The 19,611-nt window shown below is 38.8% G+C and overlaps 1 protein-coding gene across 1 annotated transcript in view; it reads left to right on the top strand.

Moving 5' to 3' along the window:
• Positions 1–19,611, top strand: part of cdh7a (cadherin 7a) — a 77,094-nt gene that overhangs the window by 11,721 nt on the left and 45,762 nt on the right. The window lies entirely within an intron of this gene.

The raw sequence follows: 19,611 nt of genomic DNA, 5'->3' as shown, positions 1-19,611 counted from the left end.
AGCCAGTAGAGCTGTCCAGTCGCAGACTTATTTCTCTGGAGTGTCTGGCAAAGTCTTGTGCCTCAGCCGCACATGATCGCCATTTCTGCTAAGCATGTGATGCTAATTAAACATGACTAGCTAGCTATTGTGCATAGACTTGGCATACACAGGCATCTTAGGACAGACTCTTGCTTAACATGAATAGTACCTTTTAAGTAGAAGTGTTTTGTGAGAAACATTTAATTTAAAGGGTGTCGTATCATGAGGAATCACGTTTCACGTTCATCAAGTTTTTTTTTGCTTATATAATCTGAAGATATTAGGTTAAACTTATTTGGCTTGCTGTCCACTGATGAGGGGCTTGATGAAGCAGCTTCAACTCGAGCTCTGATATACCCCCACAGTGACTAAATATAGGATGTGATTATGTAGGGTAAGGTACCTAAGATAAAGGTGGAGTTTGGGGAGGTGGTGGGATGCTGGAACACCTGGGGCCTATACTATGAAGTCGGTTTAGCTGGCTAGCCAGATCTGTTTAAGCTTAGTTTGTGCCAATCCTGGGTTTTAGGTACCATTCAAGTGTCTTGGCTTTTAGCGGTGTTCATCTCCATAGTAAGTTACGCTCCACGGCCAACCTGCTCAAGGGCAGGTTATGTTCTGGATAAGTGATCTCAAACTGAAATTGGACCAATCAGCTGTGAGCAAAGAAACACACCTCTGATGCAATAAAGTCACTCCCCCTGTTTCTACTCCAAATTAAAGGTCACTACATAGCAAATGTTTTTTAAAGGCTAAAGCGTCTGGCTTTTAACAATGCTTATTTATAATAATACTAATTTTTAATGATTTACATATATATGTAATTATTATACCCATAATCAATTACACATGTATCATTTTAGTTAATCAATCATTAATAGGCACTTTGTTGAAATGAATATAAATAGCCTATAAAGGTCATACAAATAAGCTTTAAAATCAATAAATAAAGCTATACAAATTACTACATGTGAGCTTAAATGTTCAGTTCTCTCTATATATCAACTTAACTAACTTCATAACTTTTACTTGCATTGACGTACACGTTTTTTCTTTAAGTTGTCCTCTTTCATGGACAGCTCTTTTCTTCTTGCTGTGTAAATTTTTTTAAATTCTTAATATTTTTCAATCATGTAATGTTCTGCAGAAGAGAGAAGTGAATCTCAGTTTCACCGATCCACAGCATGTGATTGGCTGTTCACTACTGATGTCACAGCTAAACTCCTAAACTCAGGACCAAAGCCTGAGTTGACAGAGAAAGCTGATGATCAGCATCATGGGACCAACAAAGCCTGAATAGATTGGTTAGGTTTTGTCAACTCGAAACTAATCCTGTAACCCTGAGTTTGTTAAACTACCATCATGGTACAGGCCCCGAGACTGAGGAGAGGTAAGCAGCTGCTTATATACTTGATTGGAAGATTAGATGGGTTCGCTCCTCCCTAAATTATGTTTAGGACCATCACTTATTGAAACTCGAACAGTAGAAAAGCTGCAAAGGGGGCTTGTTGAATGCATCAAAACATCAGAGAGTGAGAAAAAAAATGCAATTAAAAACAGAAATATGATGTGCTTGAAAGTTTAAACACTTTTGATTGTCACATTTGCTGAACTGATGTTTTGAAACGGCAGAACGATATCTGCCAATTAGAAAGCATTTCTCATTATGCCCCAGTGAAACAGATACCTTCACATACACGTCTCATCGTGATGAGGTTTAAGTACGTTGTCAATCAAGCTCCTTAATGAAGTGCATGTGAAGAACAGATGCTCTGCCTTCATATTTCCTGCATGTGAAAATCTGAATCGGTTATATTATATTATTCTCAGGCTCTCTTTTAAAAGCTTTGCTAATATTCATTTTCAGAGAAGACAGGGGTTGATGTATGCTGTCCCATCAAAGGCCAGGCTTGGGCTTTTAAAGTGTTTTTAATAATTTTCTTTCATATTAATGACAGTCTGTAGATAAACGTGTAGCTTATGAATATCTGATGCATTGTTTGATCGAAACTCTTTGGCATGTGTATGATCATGTTTCTAATGAATATCCCATGTAATGTTTGATCAAACCTCTTTGATACGATGTGGATTTTACAGTCGATGTGATCCACAGTAAATGAGCCACACAAAGAGAAAAAAGCATCATCACAAAAGGAAGCGTATTTTCTTTTATGTATTGGCTCCTGTCCTCTAGCAATGTGATTGCTTTATTCACACAAGCTTGTAAGTAGTTAGCTCGATGCTAAACGCAAAGACAGCCAAACACTTTCCCATTTTAAAGATAATGAGCCAGATACTCCAACACGCCACCTGCTCTACTATCCTTGGCTTTTACAATACATTATCTCTCAGCCACTACATCACACACCTCTCTACCGTCACACACTCAAAACCCTGACAGCCAGGTTGAACCTTATTAGATTTTGGCTCATCTCCAATTCACTCTAGCCGGAGGGATCCGGGCAAAAGAGAAGTGACTGAACACAAATGTTTCCCCCGTACTGAATAATGATCAGCGGAGTAATGTACAGTACAGGTTGGCTTATCTCTCTATCTTCCCATAGGAAAGAGAAGTCACGAAATCTTTTGAAGGTCTCAGATGTTTCTCCTGGGCTATAAAGAGATTATGCTTAGGTTCTCATTAGAAAGCAAAGGCTCGGGAAGATGTTTTAGGTTGGGGGTGCTGTGTTTTTTTTGGGGGGGGGGGGGGGGGTGTCACCATATTTGAATAAGAAACAATATGGAGTCTATAAAACACGAAGCACAACAAGCATATCTGTGAGAACATTCGTTTAAACAACACACCGAGATTTGACTGCACATCACATTTTTGACCTTGTTGATCCTTCTTGCAATCGTAATACCATGGACTACTATGGCCTACATTAAACCTTTAAATAAAAGGGCTGGATCATATAGCCTACAGCAAAAGAGCCTGCACAGCGACCGGAAATAAAAAAATGAATGCAAAAAACCTGCATTACCAGAACATGTGAGCGAAGCGGAGGTCCACTCATGAACCGCTCACCAGTTAAACGACGTGCGCTCAAATCCCGCTCTAACATTCAATTTCTCTGTACTGTAGCCTACTATACTTGTTGTAGCCATTAAAACACCTATTTAGTTTCATATGTTTAAATATTATAATGTTATTGTTTAATTTCATTTACGTTGATTATGAAAAGTGAACAGGACACATAAGATGTGCAATATGTCAGAAGACATGGGGGTCTGAAAACATTTTGACCACTTCGTTAAGTTTTGTTTTGTTGAAAGCCTTTCTTTAAAGTGAATTTATTTTTGTATAAATTGTATCTTAATTTTAATCAATGTTTTATCAAGCAATTACCTGGATTTAATAAATAATAAGCAAATATAGCAGACAATGACATGGAGGCGCCAGCGCCGCGTGAACAACGGCATTAACAACATGTATTCTTATTTCTGTGCCATAGTTATTATATTGATTAATAATAGATAGTTATCTAATCTGTGTGCTTTGTATATGTGCATTTCTGAAATGCATAACATGTACAAATCAATTTAAATTGTAATGTAGATGCATTTTCTGTGAATCTGCTTTGAAACGATATGTATCGTGAAAAACGCTATACAAATAAATTTGAATTGAATTGAAAAATTTGAATTAAATTCGTGAACAACGGGTAAACTACTAGAAAAAAATTTGGGGTAGTTGATGCGTTTGGGATACCTCCCTGAAATGACTTTTTGCAGTTTGGGATGTCTGTAATATAAATGGCATCTACTCCAGTAAAAAAATTCTGAGAGAGGACCCACCCACATTTTGCAATCCTGTGAAACCCCAGCACCCCCACTTCCCACGCCCCTGTTAGAAAGAGGCCCTAATTTTATACCTCTGTTCTCTTGCTATATGTCAACATATGACACATTTGTGTCTATTTTTTATTTATTTTAAGGAATTCTAGGATACACATCTGAGACAAAGTTGATGAGGCAGAACTGAGAACTCCATTAAGCTATGAAAGGGCGACCTTTGAGCAGTAACATTTTCCTCCTGGTTTCTCTTTTAAATTTCTCCATCTTTCACGTCTCAAGTGCTGAATGTATTCTGTATGATGGTCATTGGCTGGCTGCTTGTTCTCCTTTCTTGGCTTTTATATAGACATGCATCCTTTGATCACTAGTGAGCATGAAAGATGGTCTTGTTCATTAAGATAAGGGTGGCATTATATAGACATAAAAGACAGGGTCCTCATAAACAACTAACCATAAGATCTTATAGCCCGTTTTCATATTTTCTTTCTTTTCATGCCTATGCCCCTTTTTTATGGTATCAACAGCAAAACAATAAAGATATGAGTTTAGTGGTTGACTGAGACAGGCTTTTTTTTATAGCTGAGTCTGATATCTGGGGGGCAGGAAGGATAATATGCTGCTTTATATTTACATATTTTATGTTAATACATATTATTAATTGTAATTCAATTATGAGATGCACACACAAATTGTTGAATGAGCCCCTACTCTTCAGAGTTTAATTTAACACTATATTTAAATTTAACTTTAAATTGAGGAAATTAATACTTTTATTCTGCAAGGACATGTTAAATGTATAAAAAAATGACAGTAAAGACATTTTTAATATTACAAATGATTTCTATTTCAAATAAATGCTGTTCTTTTGAACTCTTTTCTCTATTCGTCAGAGAATCCTGAAAAAATGTATCACAGTTTTCACAAAAGCAACATTGCTTTCAACATTGATAATAATAGTACAAAACATTTTCTTGAGCACCAAGTCACCAGATTGAGCTTCTGTTGATGAACATAGGTCCACGCTCAGAAACAAAAATTATAAAATCTGTCACTATAGGACGGTACACTTTAAAAAGGTTCTAATGTACCATTAAAGTCCCAGTGAACCGGAAGTTGCGACTGATTTTTTTTAGTAATGTGACAAATTTCCAAGTGAAACGGAATATTGCATAGAGGCGAAGGTTTTACGTCAACACTCGTCCTCTTCATCTCTCGCTCATTGCTGACTAACGGTTGGAGGGGAGTGGTTAAGGATATTCAAACCCAAGTCGTGAAACTGCCGTCATCAGAAAGGGAACTGTTCAGATTTTGATGAAAAAAAAATTATGTGTATTAACTTGCACGGATTAATTGTTCACCCTAAGACCTGTAATGTGTGCTAACAGACTTTAAGGTACCAATATGTACCTGTGCTAATATGCACTCTTCATGTACAAAGGTGTACCTTTTGAAAGGGTACCACTCCAGTGAAAGCTTTTGTCCCCTTTTTTTCTCAGAATGTACAACTGAGTGAGTGAGTGAGTGAGTGACTGACTGACTGACTGACTGACTGACTGACTGACTGAGTGGAGTGAGTGAGTGAGTGAGTGAGTGAGTGAGTGAGTGAGTGAGTGAGTGAGTGAGTGAGTGAGTGAGTGAGTGAGTGAGTGAGTGAGTGAGTGAGTGAGTGAGTGACTGACTGAGTGAGTGACTGACTGACTGACTGAGTGAGTGAGTGAGTGAGTGAGTGAGTGAGTGAGTGAGTGAGTGAGTGAGTGAGTGACTGACTGACTGACTGACTGACTGACTGACTGACTGACTGACTGACTGACTGACTGACTGACTGACTGAGTGACTGAGTGAGTGAGTGAGTGAGTGAGTGAGTGAGTGAGTGAGTGAGTGAGTGAGTGAGTGACTGACTGACTGAGTGAGTGAGTGAGGGACTGACTGACTGAGCGAGCGAGTGACTGAGTGAGTGAGTGAGGGACTGACTGACTGACTGAGTGAGTGACTGAGTGAGTGACTGAGTGAGTGACTGAGTGAGTGAGTGAGTGACTGAGTGAGTGACTGAGTGAGTGACTGAGTGAGTGAGTGAGTGAGTGAGTGACTGACTGAGTGAGTGAGTGAGTGAGTGAGTGAGTGAGTGACTGAGTGAGTGAGTGAGTGAGTGAGTGAGTGAGTGAGTGAGTGAGTGAGTGAGTGAGTGAGTGAGTGAGTGAGTGAGTGAGTGAGTGAGTGAGTGACTGACTGACTGACTGACTGACTGAGTGAGTGAGTGAGTGAGTGAGTGAGTGAGTGAGTGAGTGAGTGAGTGACTGACTGACTGAGTGGAGTGAGTGAGTGAGTGAGTGAGTGAGTGAGTGAGTGAGTGACTGAGTGACTGAGTGACTGAGTGACTGAGTGACTGAGTGACTGAGTGACTGAGTGAGTGAGTGAGTGAGTGACTGAGTGAGTGAGTGACTGACTGACTGAGTGAGTGAGTGAGTGAGTGAGTGACTGAGTGAGTGAGTGACTGACTGAGTGAGTGAGTGAGGGACTGACTGACTGAGTGAGCGAGCGAGCGAGCGAGTGAGTGAGTGAGTGAGTGAGTGACTGAGTGAGTGAGTGAGTGAGTGACTGAGTGAGTGAGTGAGTGAGTGAGTGACTGAGTGAGTGAGTGAGTGAGTGACTGACTGACTGAGTGAGTGAGTGAGTGAGTGACTGAGTGAGTGAGTGACTGACTGAGTGAGTGAGGGACTGACTGACTGAGTGAGCGAGCGAGCGAGTGAGTGAGTGAGTGAGTGAGTGACTGAGTGAGTGAGTGAGGGACTGACTGACTGAGTGAGTGACTGAGTGAGTGAGTGAGTGAGTGAGTGAGTGACTGACTGAGTGAGTGAGTGAGTGACTGACTGACTGACTGACTGACTGAGTGAGTGACTGACTGAGTGAGTGAGTGAGTGAGTGAGTGACTGACTGAGTGGAGTGAGTGAGTACTCTACAATTACCATTGGATTCAATTGGATAGCTGTTGTATTCTTGAGGTTTTTGGTATCCGAGGTCAAATTCGAGACGAATAGAAGAGCTGGAGATGAAGTTTGTTTGTTTTTTATCTTCAATACACAGTTTCATGCATATTGCATACATATATCTGGACAACTTTACATAAAAGGTGGGCATGAACACTATTGCAAGTTAGAGTTCCGGCTTCTGACCTTTTGACCCTGATCTAACAGAGAGCAGAGACTAAACCCTGTCAACAGCGATTTGGGTTGATGATGCTCTTTACTTGTAAGAACCTGATTTTTTGGTTCATGCAGAAAGTTGAAAGATGCGTTGTGCTCATATAAAGAGACAAACACACTTCTCAGATTTGATGTTGAGACTCCAGGCTGATTGACAAAGGACTTTGATGCTTCCAGAGAGTAAAAGAGAAGAACATTTGAAGCAATTTTCACATAACTTATCTCCATCATAAATAATCTTTTCATTTATATCTTTTTTTTTTTTTTTTGGCTTCAACCAGTCTTTACAAGAAACAAGAAAACTTTAATTTCCGTCTTTAATCATCACTTGAAATAACATTTTCTGCTCTTGGTTTTATGCTTTATCGATTGTCTCTCACTCTTTATTCATGCTGGAAATCAAGATATTTCTGTTACTTTGAACAATGAGCAGAGAAGCGTACAGAACGGCTTATTCGTAACCAAACAACAGTCTGACATACAGCAGTCCAATCTGTTCACCCGTTATTATCTGTGAAATTATACCAGAATGAATTTAATGAATATGTCTATGCCATCTTGATATCGTACCATCAGCGACTGGGATTATTGCCCATGGTGACCTCTTTGCAGCCTGATGAATATGGATATGATAGGTCCAGCTTGAATAAAATGCTCAAACGAGAGGGATGTCAAAGAGAGCGCGATGAATAATGCATATCCGTGTCTCCGGGGTGAGTTCAGTAATATCAACAATTATTAGAAATGACCCCAGTGTCTCCACTGAAAGTACACATTCATTACAGTACTTCCAGGCGAGTTCACTTCGGAATAAGCATAAACAAGTGTCCGATGTCGTTAATAGTTCCATTGCACTAAGTTTCCTGGACTTTTATCCCACCACGTAATTAAAAATCTTGCCTCTGGTTTGGAATCACACTGATTCGACGACTCTCAGCTGCTTGTTGCCCTCTCATTCTCATCTTTGAGCTTCATAAGATGTGCAGGGCCCGTCAGTTTGAATCCCTCAGCTGGGCGTTGCATGTCCGATCATATTCTGCCTATATTCGTTGAGTGAGTCAGAGAAAAAGGCTTTGAATCCAGCCCTAATTGGGGTGGGGGGATCCTTTGATGGTGCATTCTGTTCAATAGCAAGGTGGGGGGAGCGTTCCCAGGCCGACTTCCGTCATGCGCCATTTGCATTTCCTTTTTCCCAGCCTGCCAAAAACAACTCGTAGCTCACCCTCTAAATGCGCACTTAATGAGAAGCAGACCAGGAGTGCCGCTGTAACCCCGCGGCGAGGATGAGAGATCCACACCTTTTTCCCCTTCTGGCCACCAGGAAGCCTTTCGTCAGCCAGGCCGAGCAGATTAAACGCGCCCTCCGCCGAGCCTGCCCTCCCACCACATCAATGATTTGCACAAACTGAATTAAACAAAATGAAACAGAAGAGAAAGAGCTCTTTTCATGTTGCAGATCAACAAGCGTTCCCCAAATCCTCTTTGGAGAGATTTCTAACATATGCTGGGTAATTAAATGCAGTGCGGGAGAAGATGGGCCGCTTTTCATCTGCTTCCAGTCTGTACTGGTCCATGCCACGGCCATTTGTCATCAGTGCAGATGAAAGTCATTGGGTTGGCAGTCACGGCCTGGGCTCTGGTGCCAACTCTGCAAGCATGTGTGCGCGCACATATACACTCAGCAAGTATGGGTTCGTACCCAAACGCCCACAAATGGAGATGGAAGAAAGTGAATTGTGTCTTTTCAGATAATTAAGGCTGAGGGCATTGAGGGTGTCTAGTCACAGAGGTGCTTTTTAATAGAATCCAGCAGAGTCTTTCTCATATGGAGAGTGATATGAGCTGACACCACTGAATCTAATGACAGGGAATAAGGAATCCTCCACAATAAGGGCGAGATGTGGCTCTCACCTCCTCGCCGAAAAGCTGCTCCGCAACACAATAAAATACCATTTGCATTTATATAGCACTCTGCAGGTGTTGATTCAGGTGAAATATTACAACAGGGGGAAGAATCCCACACCACGAGAGCGTATTGAAAGGCACAGGCAAATAGATCCAGTATGTAAAAAGCTATCAAGTACAAATGACTGCCTTTCCTCACAGATTCAGTCGTTTGCCTTTTATTATAGACCGGATTTTAGCCTGCCTCTTGATTACCCGGGGTGGTAAGATGGTTTTAAAAGCAAAGGAAAATGACATTGGAAAGCGTTACATCATCTGAGCTTGGAACAGGAAAGACAATGCATGTCCCGGTTCTGTCGTTAGTCATAAGATATCGCAAACAACAAGCATTGACATATGAACAGCTCCGGAATGCCAAGCTAGGTTTCTTTCACCTTTAAATGGTGAGCCAAGGGTATCTCTGAGGCAATTGTCGCTTTAATGAGACCGTGCGGGTCTATGCTTTTGTGCTTACGCAGCGATTAATGATCGCTGACAAACTTGTAACAGGTCTCAGTTCAGTCCTTTATGCTAAAAATCAGAGTTTGGATTTGTTTAGTGGGTGTGAATACAGTTTTATTTTTTTTTATCTAAATGTGTACCGGTGATTTATTGATTATTGATGAAGGGCTCCAGACTAACATTTGAGAGCAGCGGCACCAGATTTGTGCCAGGGGAGGGGACAAAAACAAATCATCCCAATTTAATTTCACAAATAAGTACAGTTACAAATAATATGACGTAATTGGTAAAAAACACACATTTCCTTTTTAGCTTTATAGCAATAGTTATATCTGTAAGAAGTGTAAAGCTCTGTTAAAACCTAATTATTATAGGAAAATAATTAAATATTCTGATGGTACAACTGAGTTTGGATTCTACTGCCCTTGATTCTACTTTGTACTTGTTTTTTCCATAGCATACATTTGTAGTTTATGATAACCATGGCTCCTCCTCAATGCTCCTCAACATTTCAATATGACTATACAACATTTTTGCCAAAATACCATGGTTACACTTAATGTTATTACAGTAAATCCATGGTAAATTTTGCTGATTTGTGGATTGAACAGCTTTCTAACTTTGGTCAATACAATGTTTTTCCTACTTATCACTTTGAATACGTCATTGTTCTGTTAAAAGATCCTGTAAGACATCAAAACTTCCTTGTTAGTCCAAAAACAGCTTTTATTGAAACCAAGCTCCAAAAACTACTCGTTTTATAATCGCTGGAACTGTAAATCAAACAGCACAAGTTTATCATTGACTGAGTTCCGGACTCTCGCCAAAACTCCCATTATAATCAATGATACTGTCTACACTGCACATTAAATAACGTATTTGCATTGTGTTTGCACTGTTAGTTATATAGAAAGCATTTGTAAGAGTGCAGATATCGAGTTGCAGTGACCAGATCATAATAATCTTTCACTTGCACTCAACAGACATGTCCGTCATCAGCTGCAATGTTCATCACTTCAACCTTTCATGTGACGGCAGACGATAGATCTAAATATAATGCTATAATCAACACTTTTCACGATTAGTTAATCTCGACAGCTGTAATAGTAAAAATGCAGTAAAATTTTTTGAGAGATTTCCACATGTAATACTTATTTCATATGAAAAGATGTTGGCCAATAATAACAGTGGGCGTTTACATTTCAAAACAGCTCTTCAAAAAGAGCGTTCAAATCAGATGGCTAAAATCAGGGTAGAAAATTACCTTTGATTTCTAAATTATGACATTTTTTAATGTAAAAATCATACTAACATTATAACTGCACCTCAGGAAACATTAAAAAAATTGCATTTTAGGACCCCTTTATTGCTGCTGAGAATGTTAGCATTCGTCTAGACTTGAACAAATTTAAATCACCAAGACAATGAGGTTTGTAAAATACATTTTGTGTCAAATTCAAACACTTCTCACTATATGCCGCAGCGCAGTTTAATAGCTGTCGTGTGATCGATCTGCAAGTAAATGCATCTGCTCTGAGCTTGCGCTACGCTCTCTGTTAGGGCGAGCTGATAAATAGCCTGTGCCGCACAGTTCAAACAACGCTGTTTCTTTCCGCATTTGCCGTTTGATGTTTCTTATATGAAATACACATAATCTAAGAGGGTTGGGCAACTTTGCAGTGGAAACAGTGGGACCTCAAACAAAACTCCAGGAAAAAAGTTAACAAAATGCAACCATTTAGTCACAGCCTGGAGCCCTTATGTATGCTTTGCATGTGCCTGTTCACCTTTATTATAGCATTTCTTATGGCTTCCTGTCCCAGAATAACAGCTTGCATCCTTTACGTGTCTTTCAATGTATTCTTGGCAGACAAGTGCAAGTTTTTTTTGTGCTTAAAGTTTTGGTGCTAAATCCAAGGTGACAAAGATATGAATAAAACATGGAAGGTGCATCTTCCTGTCCTGAGCTACAGCTTCACCTAAACTCACATTTCATTTCATTTACTTTACTTTATTTTATAAAAGGACCATGTACAATTTTTAACATAAATGTTTACATTTCATGTATTGTACCGGATTTAGCTCAAAGCTAATTTTCACCCGCAGTCCTTTGGCAGGTCAACATAAACAATAAAATAACATACCCAATACATATATACACAAATACACAAAACAAACAATTAAACAACAACCATGTCAATGTTTACAAAGCTGATTACATTCTAAAAAAGATTTCAACTGCATTTTAAAAATTCCAATAGATTTACACCCTTTTATATCTTCTGGTAAAGCATTCCAGTTATTCGTCGCTTTCACAGCAAAAGACGATTGTCCAAAAGCAGAACGACGAAAAGGAACAGCACAATTTCTCATAGATGATCTAGTAGATCTTTCAGAAATATTAGGACGGAAACCAACAAAATCATTGAGTACCGAAGGAGCCAAACCATTTACAATTTTATAAACTCATGTTGATGACTCTTTTCACACAAAGAGACAAAATTACCTTATCTATATAGATATTATAATATAAGCCATAATGGAATCAGATATAAAATAAAGAAACAAAAAATTAAGCGTCCAAAATAGATAATGACATTTTAATGCGTCTAATCAGTTTGGCTTAAATCCCTTAGCTTTAATATGGTGGTGCTAACGAAGCACGGAAGCTAATTGCAATAATGCTAACCAGCATCCATGTGGAAAACTTGTAGATGATTCTTAAACAAACTAGATGCTGAGTCACTGTGCTAACCTCAATGTGATGGGAGTTTCCCCTGTTCTGTTCATCAGCCTGAAACAGAGCGCAGTCATCCTCAAAGAGCAATGCTAATCATGCTATCACTGCAAAATAGGTTACTCTCTCCTCTAGGAATGACAGAAAGAATGAAGGTTGTTTGATCCAGTACTTGAAGCTAAATACGACTAGAAACACGAACATGAAGTAGGCCTACTGTTGCCATTCAGAGTTATTTTACGATAATTTCACAGGTCTTGCATAATACCATTGTTTAACTGGTGTTTTTAGAAAGACTCTAGTAGGTAGGTAAATTATGGTTTTTGATGCTGTGATATTTTTTTGATAAATAGTAAGCGTTTGGTGTTTTGTGACTGGGTAGCCTAAATACGGTTTAAGAACTATAACTGCTGTTTTGTGGTGAAAAATGTGTGTTCTTTCATTGGGCCTCATTCATGAAACTTTCGTAAATATATGAGCAATTTGTGAGTAAAATGGACCTTTACGTAAACTCTCCTACAGATTCACAAACGCTTCGTATACCACGGATTTGATAGTTAAACGCATGCATATTACGCTTATTCATAATTAGCATAATCCCTGCCCATGAGTTACAACTGCAAATGACGTAGCCAGGAACTCTGTCTAATCTTCTGGGCTTCTTTCTCAGGTTTGGCTTCAGTATTTTGCATAAATGCTAAAGAGACTTATTGACCATATGCCTAGCAATAAATATTCAATTATCGTGTGTCCACCAAAGCATTTTTAGCCAGCTAAAAAACACCTGGGCCCGTATTCATAGAGATTCTAAGAGTCCTCTCAGAAAACTCCTAATTTAGCTTAAAAACTTTTACGTAGGAGTCTTAGCTTAAGAGCTATTCAGGACCGATCTGAGAGCAACTCTGAGCAAGGAAAATGCAAAAACTTTTATCTTAGTGAAGAGGCGGGGCTGACCCCGTTGCTACGTATGACACAGTCTTTTGAAGACTGTGATTGGTTGGTTGTCAAAAAAGGGGGAAAAAAGGAGCGCTTTTAAGTATAGGGTCTATTCTAAGCCTTCACTTTGAAATTACAAGCGCAAATTGTCCTATTTTACCGTTCTCTCTCACCCACACACACACACACACACACACACACACACAATATATAAATGTTCACTGAAAAATTAAATTAAGCATAATTAATTTGTGCTCGTTTAAATAATTTAAATTATTTTTTTTTATTTTAATTTAAGAAAATGAATTGGTTTTATGGGAATTGCATGTGTTTTTGTTTAAATTGAGATCAAATAAATTGATTGCGACCACTTACGATAAAATTTTTTAGTAAATTCAACAAATCATTTTTTTCAGTGTATATAAATCCTTTTATTATTTACCATGCTGTTAATTTCCTATAAGGTATTTGATTGGCTTAGAATTATAAACATTGTTCCACTCTTTCCAATTACACTGATTGCTGGTATGTCTATTTAATTGGTGGTTTGAAAGTTGGTTTTAATGCAACAAACATGATCCCTGCACGATCTAATCTATTGTGTCTTATTAAGTCACTGTTATCCATCGTCTGCAACACATTTCTTCTCCCTCTTCGTCTTTCTGCCATTTTCTCCACTGCTAAAGAAACTCTTAAGCCTCTTAAAAGTCCTCGTCCGTGCTCCTAACAAATTTGGGGCCCTATCTTGCACCCAGCGCAATTGACTTTGTACACCGACGCATGTGTCATTCCTATTTTGCACCCGCGCAAAGCGCGCTTTTCCCTCCACAGAAGCACGTCGCTAAACTAGTGAATGAACTTGCGCTCCCTGGGCGGTTCAGCGCAAAAAAGGAGGCGTGTTCCGGCGCAAAAAATCCCTGGTGCTATTTTGCTGTTCCATTAAACAATTGCGCCACTGACCAGAAAAAACCTAGTCTAAAGTCAGTGGCGCGTTGCGCGTTGTTCATTATGCTATTTTAAGGGCGCATGCTTGACCATAATGTATAGCGTGCACAACGCGCATTCACTTTGCTCATGTAATCTACACAGATGCAACAGTTATTTTTGCAAATCATAAATTGTTACACTAAAAAAATATTAACACATGAGATGACGGAAATCATTGTGGTGTGCCACGAAGATGTGAAAAAATAGGCATAAATCTAGCTTACAAATGATTCAGGCTAATTGTAATAATTAAGGATAAGACCTGTTTGCCCAATAGTGGACTAAGGACATCTGACAAATTGGTTTGTCCGTCAAGAACCAGGAAAAAAAATCGACTGAAAAACTGAAAAAACTGAAAGACTGAAAAAAAAAAGACTGTGAAATCACCTTTACCATAATGTACAACATTACAACTTCACTTCTCTGTCTTTCACTGCTCTTACAAGCACATCAGTCTCCTCGGCTGTGAACCGCTCCTGGCGTGCGCCTGGTAAATACGCCATAATAATAGCAATCCATAATGGAACTTGCGCACCTGCTTTTAAAGGGAATGTTGGATGACGCTCGGATTGGTTTATTCACGTTACGCCCAAACCACACCTATGAATAATGAAGCTACTTCAGACCAACCCATTTTAGATTTGCGCCGGGCGCAAGAGCCATTTATCCCGCCGGGAAAATAGCAACAGCGCCGAGACCCGCCCACAAAGTTACTTGCGCTTCGAGCTTTGACACTTGCGTTTCAGATCGTTAAAATAGGGCCCTTGATCTTAAGACCTCTTTTAAGGGTTAAGATGCTTTCTGAATTACTTTTTTCTTTACTAGGATTTTTTAGTTAATTTTAAGAGTAAACGCCCACATTTCTAAGAATTTTCTTAGAATTTTGTCACTAGGAGCTACTCTTTGCATTAAGATTCTTTATGAATACGGGCCCAGGTGCTCTTCTGAAAATGGCCAGCTGGTGGCGCTTGAAAATGCTTTGCAAGGGCAGTGTTTTTCCAGCTGATATACTGTGGTTGCTATGATACAGAATATCTATGGCAGTAATGTGTTACTAGTGTCTCATTTTGAAGAATATTATTGAATATAAAAAATGCAGTAAAAAGCAGTATTAACTACTCCAATATTGTTGTTCAGTCGGTGTCCAAGTGGGATGATTGCTCTGTGTAGTTTTTGTCCCGCACCTACTCAACTGTGATTGGACGGCCTGGTAAAAATTGACAGTGACGAGTGCTGCCTACCCAACAGTAAAAAAAAAAAAAAAAACATGTGGGAGATCAACAGAAAGACGGCAAATCAACGTGTGAAATTTTATTGCGGTACATAGTGCATCAAAATGCAATGTCGTCAGTTTGCCTAAATTAGAACACAGAACGTTCAAATGTTTTACGCACCATTTACACGTGATAAGGAGCAGGTGTAAATTTATTTCGTACCACCTAACATTTTGAAAATACAAACATTTTCGTGAATCCGAAAATTTACGTCAGAACAGCTTTATGAACAATTTACACACAAATTCGTTCTGCTCTTGTTTCATGAATGAGGCCCATTGTCTTTTGATTATTTAATATGAGTCATGGTACAAGTAGGCTACACACATTAATCCTCTGAGCCCTGAGCTGTTTTCTGGGTACTGGAGGTGTTTTGACATGCCCTGACATTTGAGCTTATTTCTGTTACTTGTAACATGTTCATGGCAAAAGTCTGATTACACTATATTCAGCACAAACTCTGCAACAATAATATGTGGGCTGCATGTATGTAAAAGTTTGTAGTTTTGAGAAAATGGCGTTTATGCGTGGTTTGTGAAAAAAAACCCCAGAAATAACTATAAAACACACACTGAATATTTGTTCACAAGACTTTTGAAAACTGGATCACATAGGCTAGAATTTTTGCTTCAAGACGATGTAAAAATCACTCTGGCAACTCATTCACATAAAACAATATATTGATTTAAAATTTGTAAGACATGTTTTGTGTCAGAAAGGCTTATGCGGGGAGGGCGTGAATCGTCATGAATATTGATGTGTTTCACACCTGGAGACGAAAGCCCTATTCGCATGGGATTAGTATTATCTTGGGACCTTGTGTGATTTACAAATTACCCCCCACCCCCCCATCTGAATTTCCTGTGATGCATTCGCACGGGATAAGCAAAGCCTGTGATTTTATTTGTATTTATTCGGATGATGTCAAGACTTGTAAATGTTTTTTGGTTATAGATATAGCTGTATGATGCTGCTATATGTATATGTATGGCTTGTTACGATAGTCGGTGTTACACCGGTTACATCACTTTCCCACCGTCGTTTTGATTTATTTATAGTAATACAGTTAATTTAGTTCAGTTAGAGAACAGTCGTTACAATTAAAAACTGAACTGAGCACAGACCAGCAGCAGTAATCAGATTGCATTTATCACAAGAGTGAGGAGCTGGCAATATGACGGCGTAAGATTTGGTTTCAAAGCTAAATGTAAAAGCGCCCATTGAAGCGAGTGTGTCATACTGTTCTGTTTTTGTGTTTTTCATTAAGAATAATATTGAACACACCTTTCAAGCAGTTCGCTCCCAAATTGGTTCTAATTCTAAAGTGAAAGTATAATGTGCGCAGGCATTTAGAACGGTGCATGTTATGAATGCAGCCTCCATTCTTCGCGAAATATGGATAAAAATGCGCACAGGAAACAAAAACCTTATATACGACTCTCCAAATCCTGGCCAAATCACAGAGATGCCGATTCACACTGGGACTAATATTATCACAGGACCTCTGTGTTTGGCGAAATATGGTAGGTACTTTACGGGGGAGTTTTTACTTTATAAATTACAGACATGGCCGATTCGCACGGGATTAAGATCACAGACAACCAGGTAATACTAATCCCGTGCGAATAGGGCTAAAGACACTCCCCTAATCCTAATGGCCATATATCAGCTGAATGACTGTGAGGGAACTAGAACAAAGAATATGAAAATATTGGCTCGCTTTTGGTCAGTTTCTTATGCTCACCAATGCTGCATTTATCACAGTAAAAAAATGGTTTCTACTTGAATATATTTTAAAATGCAATTTATTCCTGTGATGGCAAAGCTGAATTTTCAGCATCATCTGCTTAATCAAAAGTTGAAAACAGTTGTTCTGCTTAATATTTAATGGAAACCTTGAAAAACACTTTTAATTGAAATAGATTTTTTTTTCTGAAGTAATATAAACGTACTATATCACCTTAATTGTCCTGTGTGAATGTAAAACTAGCAATTTCTACAGATCTATATGATGCAACTTATTTTGCAGTGCTTAATTCGCAGACAAAAGGCATGTTCATTGCTTTGATTGAGTAGATGTAGTTAATTAAGGGAGGCACCATCTGTAATATCTCTTGCTGTGCAATTTTAGTCACAGCGTCTGAATTGCTATGGAGAAATTACACTAAATCAGAGTGAACGCCTCGCCAGTGCCGATCACTCCAGCAACAACACCCATATCAATTGTGTTATTTATTATGAAGTTCGTCTTAATATGAAAGTCACTCATTATGTGGGATTGTGAGGAAAGTAACTGATGTGCACTGGCAGGCAAGACACATCCAGGTTTGCCACATCCATAATCTTTTCGTATTTGGAGGGAGTGAGAGTGGGTAAGAGAGGGAGAATCATATTAAGAGCACCCCTGCAGGATCCAAGAAGGAGACAGATGAACATAAATTAGCTGTGTGTAAAACAGGCAGCGTTTGTAATCTCACAACGTAATTGGGCTCGCTGGTTTGCCAGAGACAGATGACAGGGATGTAATGACACTCTTCATTTATCTTCTTTATTGTGGTGGAATGCGTTGGCAGCATGAGACTGGTCCCGGTCCAGATGAAGGAAACGTTACGTTGTGCTATCATCCACGTCAACAACAACCCACATTGCTGATTTACAGAGTCAGACACGGCATGACTCAGCCGGATAGTTCGTTAGGGGTGGCGAGATTGCCGGCAGGTCTTACTAAAGGCTGAGAGAGAAGCGGTGACCACTCATCCCAAGACTTTACGGTTCTATCTGGCTTCCTCCAGTAGTTTTCCTCCTCAGGCTCGGTTCTTCCTTCCTCTCGTTCATGTTTTAGCCTCTTGTTCTTGTTCTCAGCAGCCCATTAATGTGCACCCTTTGTTGCTCCTTGGTTCTTTATCTCTTTCTCTGAGCTGAAAATGGCCGCAAGATAGAGGACTAAGTCGAGAAGCGACTCCAGCATTGCATTCCTGCCTAGGAGAGTGATTTACATGTTTTCCTTTTATTCACACACGCACACACAAACATATACAATGAGCTGTGCACAGATAATATTGATTGAAATATTTGCCACAGATATTCCAATATCGTTTTAAGTCATGTTGTTTTCTTCCCGGTGTTGCCGTATTTCCTATTGAAACAGGAAGACTGGGCAGGTCAGATTGAAGGGATTTGTTTTCTTCTTTTATTTTCTTACATAGCCAATAGATTTTAGTTCATAGCCATGAACCATTATTTGCTACTTGGTTGCATTTGATATTAAGGTGATGGATAATTACATTTTGATTGGACAAAAATCTGTGTAGTGCAGAATGAGTCATCAATTATTTTATTTTTACTTTGTTTTCCCAGAATGTAAGAATATATATTCAGGAAATTAGTGGCACCCCTAGAATTTCTAGTAAAATATCCCATTATAGTATTCCCATTAATATATATTTTTAGCACACCAGGGTGATATATATACAATGAGTCTGTTATGCTCACCAAGGCTGCATTTGTTTAATCAAAAATACAGTAATATTGTGAAATCAGAAAGGATTCTGATATGAATTGAAACATTTCTTATTATCATCAATCACAACCATCATCAACACAGTTGTGCTGCTTAATACTTTTGTTGAAACCATAATACTTTTTTCCCCAGGATTCTTTATATAAAATGTTCAAAAGAACAGCATTTATTTTAAAATAGAAACCTTTTGTAACATTATAAATGTTGTTGTGATCATTTTAATGCAGCTTTGCTAAATAAAAGCATTTAGTGACCCCAAATTTTGAACGGTAGTGTAAATGACATCGAAGCCCATATACTGTACATTCTTTATCAGCTATATTGTTGAAGAAAAATAAAGTTTTTACCTTTTAATATTTTTATGCATTGATTTTGGATCAATTAAAAAGGCCGTAAACAATCCTAACAACCATCTGTCACGGTTGGTTTCGGGTTTTTTTTCATGTTTATGTTTTCATGTCTTTTATTTTGTCATTTCAAAGTCATGTTTACTGGTTCTTGTCATGTGACCTCATTTCCCTTATGTGATCATGTCATGTGATTCCCTAGTTTCATGTGTCTTGTTCTGATTGGTTCCCTTCTCAATGTGTCATGTTCTTCTTGGTTGGTCTAGTCATGTGTCCATAGTTCTCATTGGTTCATTGTCTTGTCATGTGGTTCTGGTTGTTCATTGGTTGTCATAGACATATGTTCCCCTAGTCTCTGTATATATAGTCCTCATGCTTGCCTTGT

This window comes from Gobio gobio (genome assembly GCF_949357685.1).
Source record: "Gobio gobio genome assembly, chromosome: 6".
NCBI lineage: Eukaryota > Metazoa > Chordata > Actinopteri > Cypriniformes > Gobionidae > Gobio > Gobio gobio.
This window is presented reverse-complemented; position numbering and strand designations above follow the sequence as displayed.